Source organism: Macaca nemestrina, chromosome 7 (assembly GCF_043159975.1).
Source record: "Macaca nemestrina isolate mMacNem1 chromosome 7, mMacNem.hap1, whole genome shotgun sequence".
NCBI classification, from domain to species: domain Eukaryota; kingdom Metazoa; phylum Chordata; class Mammalia; order Primates; family Cercopithecidae; genus Macaca; species Macaca nemestrina.
The window spans coordinates 72,732,271-72,746,985 of NC_092131.1; the positions used below are offsets into that span (position 1 = coordinate 72,732,271).

The window sequence follows — 14,715 nt, forward strand, 5'->3', positions numbered from 1 at the left end:
TGGGACCCCGGGTACTCACTCACGCTGCTCCATTTTTACTTTCGGTGGTCTTAGGAAGGTGCGATTTTTCTTCTCTTTCTTCCCCTTTGTATTGGCTTGGAAGTTTCGCCAGCTGTCCACACCACCATCTCGACTTTCCTCAAAGTTTTTCTGCCACTCTCTTTCTCGTTTGGCTTTTTCTTGAGCTTCAATCTCTTCTTCCCTTTGTCGTTTCCTTCATGCATCTCTTTGGCTTCTCTCTCTTTGCTTTTAATTTCCAGCTGAGCAAAGAGTTTCATTGTCTGTTTATACACAGCATGTTTGAACAGCTCAGGATCACCCTCCTCTACAATCGTAGGTTTTCCTTCCTTCTTTAATTGTTTTTCTCGCTCTTTCACAGTGTGTTCCACGTATTCTTTTCCTGCCTGAATTACATCCAGGGCCCTCTTCTTTTGCTCCTGATCCGGTAGCAACTTGTAAGCTTTGTCCACAGCTTCAAAAGCCTTTTGTGCTCTGTCAGCATCATCTTGATTTTTGTCAGCATGCACCAAGATGGATAACTGCCGAAACCTCTTTTTTATTTCTTCTTTTTTATTTCACCAAGATGGATAACTGCCGAAACCTCTTTTTTATTTCTTCATCTGTAACTTCAGGATCTATCTGAAGAACCTCAAATGGGTTCAAATTGAAGTAAGAGGAACTAGGACTAGTCAGTCTTTCCGTCTGATTTTTGGATGTTAGAACCAAGTCTTCCTTCTCTATTTGTTTCACCTGAAGATAATGCCAGGGAGAACAAGCACCAGGCAGTCCCAGGAAAACATCCTTGGTGTGACTGTTAGAATTGGAATGCTAGTTGGAATGAATATCCTCTATGCTATATGCTGTCTTTATTCCTCACTAGAAGGTCATAAATGCTTCCTCCGTGCTGCCTCCGCTGCCCAAAGTCCCTCTCTCTCCTGAAGCCGCCATTTCCCCACCACTTTTTTAAAAAGTTAAAATCTATAGACAGAAATTATATTTAAGAGTGTAAATTGGCCGGGCGCAGTGGCTTACGCCTGTAATCCCAGCACTTTGGGAGGCCGAGGTGGGCGAATTACAAGGTCAGGAGATCCAGACCATCCTGGCTAACACACCCGTCTCTACTAAAAATAGAAAAAAATTAGCCGGGCGAGGTGGCGGGCGCCTGTAGTCCCAGCTACTCGGTAGGCTGAGGCAGGAGAATGGCGTGAGCCCGGGAGGCGGAGCTGCAGTGAGCTGAGATCCGGCCACTGCACTCCAGCTTGGGCAACAGAGTGAGACTTCATCTTAAAAAAAATAATAATAAAATAAAATAAAATGTTTCAAGCGCTGCCTGTATGGACAGATGAGATGTTACTTCAGCTTAATAAATTAATATTCAATGTATTAAAGTAACAAAAACATTACTGAAGTTTTTTTTTTAAAAAGAGTGTAAATTAGCACAATCACATTAAAGACAATTTGTCTAAATCTCATAAATGTGTAAATACACATATCCTATAACCCAGCAATTTTGTAAAATTATAGCAAGAACAGTAATTCTCAAACTTTAGTGTGCATCAGAATCACTGAAGAACTTATTAAAAGAGTTTGTAGGCCCCACCCCACCCCACCCCAGTTTCTGATTTTGTAAGCCTGGGTTAAAGCTCAAGAATTTACATTTCTAACTTCCAGGTCATACTGATGCTGCTGGTTCATGCACCACACTTTTGAGTATCACTGCCCTGAAGAAACCATCATATATGTGCCTAAGGGGACACATACAAAAAATGTTCATCATAGTATTGTCTATCACTGGTAAGGAAATGGATGAATAAATGTAGAATATAGCAATGAAGTTATGTGAATGAACAACATGAATCCATACGAGTAAATCTCAAATCATAATCTTGAGTGGAAAAGTAATTTGCAAAAGGATACATTTAAGAGGCCATTTATCTAAGATTTAATAATAGTATTAATATCCATTATCTACAGATACATTCATATGTACCAAAAGTATGAAAAGCTAGGAAGAATACATATTGGCAAAGGAGTAAGGGAATTGAGATTGCAAAGAGCTTCAAAAGGGGCTTCCATTGTATCTATAATACTGTGTTTTATTAAAACTGACCTAAAGCTCACCCCTTTCCAATGCCCTGCCTTACCCTCCTACCCTGGAAAAGAGAGTTAGTAGAAACATGAGATCGCCCATCCTGTCTAGAGAAAGGCGGCAGAGAATGGTAGAATGGGAACAGCCCTCTCTGCACACAAATAATGCAGGAATGAGGATGATCTATTTCACTATTTTTTTTCCCGATCTTCCAAGAAAACTTGAACATTATTATCTGCCTATATTGACAAAAGAAAACAAAAAGGATAAGGATAGTATTTTGTTTTTGTTTTATTTTGCTTTGTTTGGGACAGGGTCTTTCTCTGTTGCCCAGGCTGGAGTGAAGTGGCATGACCATGGTTCACTGCAGCCACAGTGCCTTTCTTTAGAGAATGGATACATTTTGTCATCATAGTACATGAGAGGCACAGTAGGAGTCACAAAATCATCAATAATAACAATACTGACATTTGCATAGTACCCCATTTTCAAGCTGTTTTTCTGTAGAACACAGAAAGACACAGTTATATAAAGTAAAAGAAATGCAACATACCCTGATAATGACTTGGTCCCTGACCCCCAAAAACAAAAATTTCCTTCTTCCTATGAATGTATATAACAAATTGTCTTGAAATTGACTGTGCTAATTTACACTCCTAAGTATCATTTCAAAGTCTTGGCCGGGCACATTGGCTCAAGCCTATAATCCCCACACTTTGGGAGGCCAGGGCGGGCGGATCACCTGAGGTCAGGAGTTTGAGACCAGCTTGGCCAACACAATGAAACCCCGTCTCTACTAAAAATACAAAATTAGCTGGGCATGGTGGCACATGCCTATAATCCCACCTACTCACTCAGGAGGTTGAGGCAGGAGAATCACTTGAACCCGGGAGGCAGAGGTTGCAGTGATTGCACCATTATGCTCCAGCCTGGGCAACATGAGCAAAACTCCATCTCAAAAAGAAAAAGCACCAAAGTCTACAGCTTAACTTTTTTTTTAGGTAACTGTTGTCATAGAGAAACTTTGCATCTTAATATATTTTAATATTTGTCCTTACATTTTGTACATTTGGTCTTGTTTATGCTCAGACGTCATAATTTCCTATGTTGTCTTCCAACAACTTCCTGTGAACCAAGTCTTGGCTCAATTCTTATCTTCCTATGATCTCAGCTCCCCAGAAACTTCTAAAACTATCACCTCCACACGGAGGCCTTCCTGACTATATAGTCCAAAATAGCATCTCCAATCTCTCTCCAGATCCTTTCCCTACTTGATATTTGTACATAGTATTTATCACTATGTGACGTTATCTTATATATTACCTTGTTTACTGTCTTTCACTCTATCTAGAATATAAGCTTCGTAACACACAGACTTGTTCCTGGGCGTGTCTAGGCTCAACAACAATGCATGGCCACTAGTAGGGGCCCAATAAATATTTGCTAGATGAATGAATGAATCTGCCTTTCTGTCTCTGTTCATCTTTCTTCCTATTAATATTCTCTCCACTAATTGTGTACATCCTTCAGCGGCTGGTGCACTGCCAATGTACCAAGATATTTCAGTCTTTTGTTTTTAGTTCAATCCCACATTTCCACTGTATAAAAGGCTGCCCTTAAGTCTCACATTTTCCATTAACAGCATTTTATTTTCTACAAAGTAAAACACTCAAAATTGGGTTCCCTTTGCTACCAACTCTTACCACGTATTCTCCCCAAATGTTTCAGCCTTTTGTCACTGTTTATCATTCTTAATATATCTCAGAGTAACCCACCTTAAATCTGAAGTAAGCATTGCCATTTACAAAGTATTTTAACACCGATGATCTTAACTCCTCAAACCTTACAAAACTGGGCTTTTATCTAAAGAAATGAAGCTTATGGGCTGGGCGCAGTGGCTCAGGCCTGTAATTTCAGCACTTTGGGAGCCGAGGTGGGTGGATCACCAGGTCAGGAGTTCAAGACGAGCCTGACCAAGATGGTGAAACCACGTCTCTACTAAAAATACAAAAAAATTAGACAGGCATGGTGGCGGACTCCTGTAATCCCAGCTACTCAGGAGGCTGAGGCAGAGAATTGCTTGAACCTGGGAGGCGGAGGTAGCAGAGAGCTGAGATGGCACCACGGCACGCCAGCCTGGGCAACAGAGCAAGACTCCGTCTCAGAAAAGAAAAGAAAAGAGCTTATGTTCACACAAAAACCTGTACATGAATATTTATAGCAGTTTCATTTGTAAGAGCCCAAAACTGTAAACAACTATTCTTCAACAGTTGAATGGATAAACTGGTACCCCCATATAATGGTGCACTACTCATTAATAAGAAGGAAAAAACTACTAACACATATAGCAATGTGGATAGATTTCAAAGGCATTACACTGAGTGAAAAAAGCCAATCTCAAAAGTTGAAATATTATATAATTCCATTTATGTAACATTCTCAAAATGACAAAATTATAATGATGGCAAACGGATCAGTCAGTGCCAGGGCTTAGGGACAGGGGACAGTGTGACTATGAGGGATACTACAAGGAGTTTATTTGTGATGATAGCACAATTCTGTATCCTGATCATGGTAGTGGTTACACAACCCTATATATGAGACAGAATTTCATAGAACTTGTATACTGAAAAAAAGTTGTGTAAGAACTGTGAAATCTGAATAAGATCTGTAGTTATGATTAACATTGTACCAGCATCATTTTGCTGGTTTTGATAATATTAGCACTGAAGAAAGATGGGTGAAGGATATAGGGAACTCTCTATACTATTTTGCAACTTCTTATGAACATAAATTTTTTCAAAATAAAAAGTTTAAATGATGTATAATTATAGGAATTATATATAAAATATGAAAACTGACACTTTTAATTAGAACTATCAACTAAAAAATTTACATTGAGGAGATTCTCAACTGCAAACACTAGCACCATATTTTTTTTTTTTTTTTTTTTTTGAGACAGAGTCTCACTCTGTTTCCCAGGCTGAAATGCAGTGGCACAGTCTCGTCTCACTGCTGCCTCAGCCTTCCAGCTTCAAGCAATTCTCCTGTCTCAGCCTCCTGAGTAGCTGGGAATATAGGTGCCCTCCACAACACCCAGCTAATTTTTGTATTTTTAGTACAGACAGGGTTTCACCATGTTGGCCAGACTGGTCTTGAACTCCTGGCCTCAAGTGATCCTCCCACCTCAGCTTCCCAAAGTGATGGGATTACAGATGTGAGCCACCACGCTTGGCCTAGCACCATGTTTAATACTGTGTAGTTCTGCATATTCTGACCCATTCCGAAAACTTAATAAAAGAGTGACACCCTAAATTGGTACCCAATAGTCATGATTAATAAGAAGCAAATTTAATTTTACTAACCTAGAGCCAAAGTTGCCAATCAAAGTTTTAAGAATAATTGCTTACACTGAGATAGTCTGTTTTCACTTCTGTAAGCCAAGGTCTGTCATCAACTGTGCAGGAACCACCAAAAACGCAATGTGATTACAGAGGCATGGGTTTAATTGAATGTGCTAAATAAAACCTTGTTATATGCAAAAATCTAATGTAATTTTAATCTGTAATCCTTCACTTGTGAATTTTGTCTGAATTATGTATATATGGTACACATAATTTTGTAAATAAACACCTACTTATTAAACAACAACAAAAAACCACCATTAACCCTGTGGCAGTCATAGTGATAGCAAGTGGCAGCAGCAACAGCAGTGCACATGTGTTAGGGCTCTCCAAAGGCACTGTGGTAAGGGTTCACATCGATTCATTTCCTCCTCACAACAGCCATCTGAGGAAGTATCAGCCCTTTATACAGATAAAAGTATTGAGACACAGAGAGGTTAAGTAACTTATCTAAGTTACAGAGGTACTAACAGTAACTGGCAGAGCAGGGAATTTCTGATTCCATGTCTACTGCTTTGCCCATATGTAACAGTGCCTTGATCTTTACCTGCCTCTTTACTTTCAGCTTCCCTTCTGTCAATCCATGTATAAGTTTTCCCATTGCTGCCATAACAAATTACCACAAATTTAGTGGCTTAAACAATACGAATGTATTATGTAACAATTCTGAAGGTCAGAAGTCCAAAATGAATCTCACTGGGCTGAAATCAAGGGGGCAGCAGAACTGTGCTCTTCTGGGGCTCTAGAGAAGACTCAATTTCCTGATCTTTTTCCAGCATCGCTTGGCTTGTGGCCTCATCCCTCCACCTTCAAAGCCAGCAACATCAGGCCATGTCTTTTTCACACTGCCATTTCCCTGTTTCTTTTCTGCCTTCCTCATCTGTTTATAAGTACTCTTATGGTTACACTGGACCCACCTGGATAAGACAGACTAATCTCCCTATCTCAAGGTCATCTGATTAACATCCTTAATCCTATCTGCAGCCTAAATTCCCTTTTGCCATATAACCTAACATAATCACAAATTCTAAGAATTAGGACTAAGATGTCTATCTGGGACGGGCAGTGGGGGCGGGGGACAGCATTGTTCTACCTGTCACTAGCCATAATGCTGGCATTGAAGTAAGCTTTTTATCACTTCAGATGTATTTAACCCTTGCTAAATGTTTCAAATCATATTTCTTTGATTTTCCTATAAGTTTTATTCAAACTTTTTCATTTATATGTTTATATTCCTGCCTTATTAACAATTCAGCATGGTTTAGGAATACACACTGGAGTAAAGAAAATTATAATTTATGTTCTCACTTATAAGTATGAGCTAAACTATGAGGGCACAAAGGCACAAGAATGATGCAATGAACTTTGGGGACTTGTGGGGGAAGGCTGGGAGGCCGGTGAAGGATGGAAGACTGCATATTGGGTACAGTGTACACTGCTCAGGTGACAGGTGCACTAAAATCTCAGAAATCACCACCAAAGAACTTATCCATGTAACCAAAAACCTCCTGTACCCAAAAAACTATTGAAATAAAAAAATGTAAAAAAGGAAATTATAATTTTAAAAAATCAGGCTGGCTGGCCACAGTGGATCACACCTGTAATTTCAGCACTTTGGGAGGCCAAGGCAGGTAGATCACGAGGCCGTGAGATCAAGACCATCCTGGCCAACATGGTGAAACCCCGTCTCTACTAAAAATACAAAAATTAGCGGAGCGTGATGGCGTGTGCCTGTAGTCCCAGCTACTCAGGAGGCTGAGGCAGGAGAATCGATTGAACCCAGGAGGCAGAGGTGGAAGTGAGTGGAGATCATGCCACTGCACTCCAGCTTGGGCGACAGAGTGAGTCTCCATCTCAAAAAACTAACTAACTAACTAAATAACTAACTAAATAAATAAATAAATAATCAGGCTAATTTGGGGCCAAATCCAATATGCAAATATTTAAATTTCTATGTAGGCCAGGTGCAGTAGCTCACGCCTGTAATCCCAGCACTTTGGAAGGCCAAGGCAGATGGATCGCTTGTGTCCAGGAGTTTGAGACCAGCCTGTGCAACATAGTGAGATCCTGTCTCTATGAAAAACGCAAAAATTAGCTGGATGTGGTTGCACACACCTGCAGTCCAAGATACTCATGAGGCTGAGATGGGAGGATTGCTTGAGCTCAGGAGGTTGAGGCTGCAATGACCTGTGATCACACCAGTGCACTCCAGCCTGGGCAACAGAAGGATACTCTGTCTCAAAAAGAAAGAAAAGGCTGGGCGCGGTGGCTCACACCTATAATCCCAGCACTTTGGGAGGCCAAGGCGGGTGGATCACGAGGTCAGGAGACGGAGACCATCCTGGCCAACATGGTGAAACCCCGTCTCTACTAAAAATACAAAAATTAGCCAGGTGTGGTGGCAGGCGCCTGGAGTCCCAGCTACTCAGTAGGCTGAGGCAGGAGAATCGCTTGAACCAGGGAGGCGGAGATTGCAGTGAGCTGAAGTCGCGCCACTGCACTCCAGTCTGGCATCGGAGCGAGACTCCCTCAAAAAAGGAAAGGAAAGGAAAAAGGAGAGGGGAGGGGAGGGGAGGGGAGGGGAAAGGAAAGGAAAAAGGAAAGGAAACGAAAGGAAAAAGGAAAGGAAACGAAAGGAAAAAGGAAAGGAAAGGAAAGGGGAAAAATTGAAAAGAAAATAGTTGTGCCCGCGTCAAAGGAAAAATTGTCTCTGCAGTTCCACTAAGTCCCAGGAGGTGGCGGTAACACCATACAAACCGGTTCCAGCTTGATCTCTTTATTGAAAGAATCCATCTCCTTTTGTCATTGAGGTTACCGCATTTTAGTGTGACTTGATGGGCCCTGTCTGTAATTTAACAATATTGGAATCAAATTCTGATATCTAATCACATGGATGTAAGCTCTATTAGATTTCAATTAGCATTCACTCTAATTTGATTATAAGGCTTCAGCCATTCAAATGGCTAATAGGGAGACATTTAGATAATTGCAGCTGTCTGGGGTTATTACATTTGCTATCATTTTCACAGAGTGATTCATGTAAAGACTGGGCCATAAAATCTGTTTGTGTTGGTGGAAACAAGGCATGATGGCTTACTGGGGTTGGCAGCACTATTAAGCATTTTGCTATTGTGGTCTGGCATTTCGGATTTTTTTAAATTATGATGGCAAATATGATGGATATTTAGGATTAGTGTTTACCATTTATCTGTATTCCAAAGAAATATTCTTGATTATTCATCCACAATATTATTTCATTTGACATTTAAAAAAAGTATTAGTCAAGTTTCCTTTTCATCTTTTTTAATTGAACTGAATTACATTTAAATTGAATGCATTAACCACACCAAAACTTACCTCCTGCACAAAAGCCTTCCTCAGTAGGAATGGAATCAGGATCTTTGTTCTCACCTAAGATTATTCCTAAGTGTAAACACTACATAGAGGTGTTTGACCAAAATTGCTAGAGCCCTTGGCAAGGATGTTAAAGACTTGCTTTAAGTGTAAAAGGAACAGTTGGATTAAATGACCTTAAAGGTCACTTCTAGCTCTTACAGTCTAAGAGTTTAGAGATCAATAACAGCAAAAAGTGTCCCTGTCCCAAACAGCTGTCAGATCCTAGGAGCAGAAGCAGCTAGGATCTTGAAGTAACCCACATGTGATGTGTTATTCTAGGTGGAGCAGCAGGGCCTGCTCTAGAGACGTTGGCAAGTCACCTACAGAAAGTCACCCTCTACTCTATGTGGGCCCCCAAGAGCCAATTCAAGTCTGGAAAGAAAAAAGTCGTCAGTGAAAACTCATATGTTGTGTTGTGTTTTGTTTTTGAGATGGTATATTCCTCTGCCACCCAGGCTGGAGTGCACTGGCACTGTCTGGACTCACTGCAACCTCTGCCTCCCAGGTTCAAGCAATTCTCCAGCCTCAGCCTCCTAAGTAGCTGGGATTACAGGAGAGCACCACCATGCCTGGCTAATTTTTGTATTTTTAGTAGAGACGGGGTTTCACCATGTTGGCCAGGTTGGATTTGAACTCCTGACCTCAACTGATCCACTCGCCTTGGCCTCCCAAAGTGCTGGGATTACAGGTGTGAGCCACCACGCCCTGCCAGAGCCACTGTGTCTGGTCTGGCTTTATATCCAATATTTTATAATTTGTACCCACAGATAACTTGACAATTTGCCAATATGACTTCAAAATTTCATTCTGTTCAAGATAATAAATGTAGTCTCTGAAGGCTTAAAACAAAAATGTGAGGGAGGCTTGCATTTTTTTGTAGTTGTTCTGCTAGAAAATATTTCTCACGTACCAATAGGAAAACATTAATACTCATAAATACCCCTACATCCTCAGAGGTCTAAGACATTTTATTTTAGAATATAATCTCTTAGAGTTCAGGACTGCATCTTTATAGTCCCAAGTTTTTTTTGCAGGACCTAGCTCCAGGTTCCAAGACAACATAGTCAAGCACTAGATTCAGGGGGTACATGTGCACATTTGTGACAAGGGTGTATTAAGTGATGCTGAGGTTTGGCGTATAATGGAACCTGTCACCCAGGTAGTGAGCAAAGTACCCAGGAGCTAGTTTTTCAGTCTTTTCCCCTGCTCCCTCCCTTCTCCCTTCTGTAGTCCTCATTGTCTACCATTCCCATCTTTATGTCCATGTGACCCAGTGTTTAGTTCCCACTTATAAGTGATAACACCGCAGCATTTGGTTTTCTGTTCCTGCACTAATTCACTTAGGATAATGACCTCCAGCTGCATCTGTGTTGCTGCAAGGGGCATGATTTTTTTTTCCACAATTTTCTTAGACCAATGATCTATTCAGCCTAGTAATCTGCCTTTGACTGTGGCAACTATGATACTTTGAAGATTTCTATTTGTTCGAATATAAGTGTAGTAACCTTCCAGGATTACAAAAAGTCCTTTAATGTATTAATGAGGTTTTTTCCCCATTGCAGGTGGTTGTGGGTGGGCCAAGACCCAAAAGCTTGACCATAAAAAGAACCGAAGGTCTGAGCCACAGCTCACAACTCATAAGGGTGGGGTTAATTTTTCCCAGAAGTGTAGATGATGAAATTCATAATACAGAAAAAATGTGGTAGACATTGCCAGGGCAATTCACTTGGAATTTAGTGAAGCTGAAGATAGGAGTTGGGGTGTGGGTTGGGGGAGGATGGGGTAGGGCACATTTATACATAAAAGGTGGCCAAAGAAACCTATTTCCTTCCATTTATGTCTCTCCATATGGGTCTGTACTCTGTTGCTTTGGGAAAACAAGCAACTTGGCACACTGATCAGCCACTTTGTGGAGGGAACTTCTATACCCTTTAGGGTTGGGAGCTCCTGGGGCCCACTCAAGGCTGGGACCTAAAGTTCCCTCAAAAGTATGTTTTAAAGCAAGAGAAATAGAGTGATATTTTCTAGGGGAATTTACTAAATATTGTCAAAGCAGTTCCTAAGGTCCCAGCATTGATCTGGCGTTCTGTTACCTCTGATTTCATTTCCTATTACTCCTGTGAGTCACACGACTTCCCCCACACTGACTCCCTGCTGCTGTCCCTGAGGGTGTGTCCTTCTCCAGGCCTCTGCACTCACTGAAGACCACCTGGCCCCTCCTTCCTGGACAGCTACATAGCTCATGCTCTTCATTCAGGTCTTCACTTCAGCCAGGCATGGTGGCTCACACTTGTACGCCCAGCACTTTGGGAGGCCAAGGCGGGTGGATTGTCTGACCCAGAAGTTCAAGACCAGCCTGGGCACCATGGTGAGACACTGTCTCTACTAAATATGCAAAAAAAAAAAAAAAAAAAAAAAGTTAGCCGGGCATGCAGGTGCATGCCTGTAACAGTCTCAGCTACTTGGGAAGCTGAGGTAGGAGGATCGCTTGAGCCTAAGAGGTCAAGGCTGCAGTGAGCCGAGATCGCCTAATTGCACTCTAGCCTGGGCAACATAGTGAGGCCTTGTCTCAAAAAAAAAAGTATTTACTTCATGGTTGCCTTCTTGTCTATTCTGGTCCCCCTACCTAAAATGTCAACATCCTCTCCTTTCCTACATTTCTATACTTTTTCTTGATTTCTTTTTTCCTCCTTAGCACTCTCACTAACATATTATATTCTTTTATTTTGTGTTATTTGTATCTCCTGCACAAGGTAAACTCTCTGAGGACAGAGGTTTTTTTGTTCCTTTTTTTTTTTTTTTTTTTTTGGAGACAAAGTCTTACTCTGTCGCCCAGGCTGGAGTGCAGTGGTGCGATCTCGGCTCACTGCAGCCTCAACCTCTTAGGCTCAGGAGATTCTTACGCCTCAGCCTCCCAAGTAGCTGGGACTATAGGTGCACGCCACCACACCTAGCTAATCTTTGTATTATTTATATTTTTATTTTGAGATGGGTTTTTGCCATGTTGCCCAGGCTGGTCTCAGATTCCTGGGCTCAAGCAATCCTCCTGCCTTGGCCTCCCAAAATGTTGGAAGTAGGAATTACAGGTGTGAGCCACTGCGTCTGGCCTCTGAGGGCAATGTATTTTACTATATCTTTAATGCCCAGAACAGTGTCTATCTAGAACAGCTTGAGTTTTTTGAATGAATAAAGTTCAAGGAGACTGTTTGCATGAAGAAAATATTCTTTTTAAGCAAACTAATAATATAAGGAGGGTTTCTGAGAAAATGATTAAGCAACCTGAAAGACAACTGGCTTCTAGAATCCTTGAGTACTTTAAGTGTTAGAGATAAAGAGGCTTATACAGAGCAGTGGTCCTCAATGTGGTCCTGGGCCAGAAGCAATAGGTAACCTGCAACTGGTAAGAAATGCATTCTCAGGCCCCAACCCAGATTTACTGAATAAAAATCTCTGGGGTGGGGCCCAGCAAGCTGTGGTTTAACGAACCCTCCAGGTGACTCTAATACAAGCCAAAGTCTGAGAACCGACCACTGATATAGAGGAAGGAGCACCAGGCTCAGTGTCTAGAGATCTGGGTTTTAGTCCAATTTGTTTAATTGTGTGACCTTGAACACATCACTTAACTTCATCAACTTCTATCTGTCTACTGATAAAATGAAAGAGATGCCATGGTTTTCATTATGTGCTTTTAATGAAATAATTGTAAATCTTTGAATCACAGCCCTGAAGGAGCCCTTTAGTTAGTCTTGTAATTGTGTATTTAAAAGTAATTAAATATCATATCTTTTATTTATTTATTTATTTATTTATTTATTTATTTTGAGACGGAGTCTCGCTCTGTCGCCTGGGCTGGAGTGCAGTGGCGCGATCTCGGCTCACTGCAAGCTCCGCCTCCTGGGTTCACACCATTCTCCTGCCTCAGCCTCCTGAGTAGCTGGGACTACAGGCACCTGCCGCCACACCCGGCTAATTTTTTGTGTATTTTAGTAGAGACAGGGTTTCACCGTGTTAGCCAGGATGGTCTCCATCTCCTGACCTCGTGATTCGCCCGTCTCGGCCTCCCAAAGTGCTGGGATTACAGGCATGAGCCACCGCGGCCGGCCAAATATCATATCTTAAATAAACCTTTCTTTTCTTTCAGTCTGGCCTTTTTCTTCTCAAGTTAGCCTGAATTCATGAGCTTTAGCATATCTGTGTAGTTTCCTATAGACACACAATCTTGCCATAATTGACACTTCGTTTACAAAGGCCACTTTCTTGTACTTCTCACAAGAAGTACAGCCCTCTCTTCTGCTTTTCCTCAGTTTCCTTGGTTGGCTTCTCAGCCAAGCTCACCTCTTTGGGTGTTCCCAGTCTTGGTGTTTGGACTTCTACACACAATTCCTGGGTGGCTTTGTCTGTTTCTCAAATAAGCCAATGACTTCCAATATATTGCATGCTTTTAGAACTCTCCACATTAAATTGGCTGTTTGTATCTACGAGGATCTTGAAATTAATACATCCAAGATGGAGCCCATCATCTTCCCCTCAACCTGCTTTTCCTCCTGTTTTTCCATTAAGTAACCAAAGTCAGAAACAGAGCTTCTAGATTCTTCCCTGTCTCCTTCACATCCAATCAGTCACTCAGACCTCGAAATCCTTGTTCTTAGATCTCTCTGTAGCCATCTCACTTTCCAGTCACTGTCTTTTTTTTTTTTTTTTTTACAGGAGAGTCTTGCTCTGTTGCCCAGGCTGGAGTGCAGGAGTGCAGTGGTGCTATATCTCGGCTCACTGCAACCTCCACCTCCCAGGTTCAAGTGATTCTCCTGCCTCAGTCTCCCAAGTGGCTGGGATTACAGGCACGCGCCACCACATTCAGCTAATTTTTTTATATTTAGTAGAGACGGGGTTTCGTCATGTTGGCCAGGCTGGTCTCAAACTCCTGACCTCAGGTGATTCACCTGCCTCAGCCTCCCAAAGTGCTGGGATTACAGGCGTGAGTCACTGCGCCTGGCCTCCAGTCACTGTCTTTAACTGGCCACCAGCCTCAAGCCCAACCTACTCCAGTTTATTTACCACACTGTCTTCTAAGGCATACACCTGATCAGTGACCCACCACAGCTTTCAGGGTGCAGGCCCAGCTTCTCAGCTCGGTCACATGGCTGTGTGCTGTGTCTCTCCTGCCTACTCATATCCCTCTACCACACAGCAAGCCCTGTGAAGCTGCTTTCACACCTCCCAGCCCACCACAGGCTTAATCCTCTGCCTGCACATCCTTCTTTCCACTCCTGACTCTGACTTGTCTTTCAATAGCTGCCCTGGACCATCCCTCTCAGTGTGGCATGGCTTCCCCTGCCTCATGCTCCCAGGCCACTTTGTTCAGGCCTCAGCCACATCTCTGATCACTCCCTACTAGCACCACTCATTTACCTGCTGGTCTTCTCACCAGCCTAGAAGTGCCTTGAGAGCAGGAACCATATTTATTTTTATTTTATAAATAAAAAATTATTTTTATTATGCTCCATATCCCAGCGTAGTGCCTGGCACCACAAAAAGAGCTTAATAAATGCTTGACAAATTAATGGGGTTTTTTTTTCCCTACCTACAGTGCTTTTCTTCTTTAGAGTTCCCCCCCCCCCATATTAACCCTGTTATGTCAATATTTCACATTCCCTTTATCTTAATCAGGCCTGTGACAAAACATAGCTACAGGTAGTCAGGGACAGACATTTGAGCTCGAACTAAGAAAGTGAATTTACCCAGAGGGAAAGCCTCTGATCAGAAGTCTGGGGGCGGGAAGGGGTGACAGCTTGTCTGTGAGAGACCTGACATTTTGAAAGCACTAAA

The 14,715-nt window shown here is 42.0% G+C and overlaps 1 pseudogene; it reads right to left on the reverse strand.

The window, feature by feature from the left end:
- Nucleotides 1-14,715, reverse strand: part of LOC139364011 (dnaJ homolog subfamily C member 8 pseudogene) — a 26,557-nt pseudogene continuing 11,842 nt past the window's right edge.